The following is a 1,297-nucleotide window of genomic DNA, read 5'->3' on the forward strand; positions in this document are numbered from 1 at the left end:
GGAAAGAGAAAGTGAGGTCCAAAAAGAAGGAAGTGAAGGGCAAAGATGAGATTTTGGTCCAATATTAAATGATAATGCTGATAATAATAATAATAATAATAATAATAATAATAGTAATAAGTATGATGCAGGAAAGCCCCTGGTTGCAAAAGCATATCTCACTGTATGCAGAAGCTTGAGGATGGACGTCCTGACCCTTGGGAAGACAGCAGCAGATGTTAGAACATCAGCAAGGACCTTGAAATGTATAGAGTGGCATTCGTATCATGTAACCCATTCACTGTGTTTTTCCTGTGGTACTTCTTCTTATCCCCGTTTTCTCAGATTAGAAAACTGAGGTCCACAGAGACAAAGTTTAGTTGTCCATAGTCACGTATCTAATAAGGGAGAGAAAGACAAGTTAGTTCAGATTCATGGGTTTCTAAAATCTGAGCTGCTTCCACTGGATTCCAGTTCAGTGGTGGTTAAGACCGTTAGCTGATCAAATCCCACTCCCATCACTCACACTGGCAAAATGTAGGATCTTAAGCCAATTACTTGATTTGATGATTGCTACTTTTCTATAGGAACGTCACGAGGATTCAGTAAGACAGACCTTGTAGGGTCCTGTGTCACAGAGAAGTGTGATCCACAGTTAATGGAACTATGTCTTCTCCCTCCATGGCCTGCAGTTGAATTTTGGGATGTCTCACAGGTGAAACCACAGAGGCTCCACCCTCTAGCCCTAGGGAACCATGGAGGCTCTACCCTTCTATCCCCTTGAAACCAGAGGCTCTGCCCTTCTATCCCCCTGAAACCACAGAGCTCCACTCCTCTACCACCTCCGAAACCAGAGGCTCTGCCCCTCCATCCCCTTGAATCCTCCAGAAACCATGCATCTTCTGGTCCCCGGAGCCACACCCCCTTGCCACAGGCAGGCCTGGATCTGAACTAGAATTGTAGTCTTTCTTTGCCCTTAGTGATCACCCCCGCCAATAGCACTTTGGAGGTCAGAATTAGCAGTAAGGTTGACCTGCTACTCAGCCTTGCATAAGCAACAGATCACCCTCTGTGGTTCACTGTGGTTTTCATATTCAGTGTGCCTGGGAAAGTCTTCAAAGCAAGGGTGCTTATCTGATGGCAGGACCAGCAGGTGGCATACAGGCTAAGGTGCTGGATTTCCCCACTTCTAACAGCGGTTTGAGTCCCAGACCTGGCAGCTTGAAACTCATGCCAGGCTTGCATGTGTGTGTGTGCCCAAGATCTTGAGAGGGGACTGGAGGGAATGGAGGAGAGGGGATTGTAGAATGGCCATTCC

The sequence above is a fragment of the Tupaia chinensis genome, unplaced genomic scaffold (assembly GCF_000334495.1).
Source record: "Tupaia chinensis unplaced genomic scaffold, TupChi_1.0 Scaffold143616_1, whole genome shotgun sequence".
Classification (NCBI taxonomy): Eukaryota; Metazoa; Chordata; class Mammalia; order Scandentia; family Tupaiidae; genus Tupaia; species Tupaia belangeri.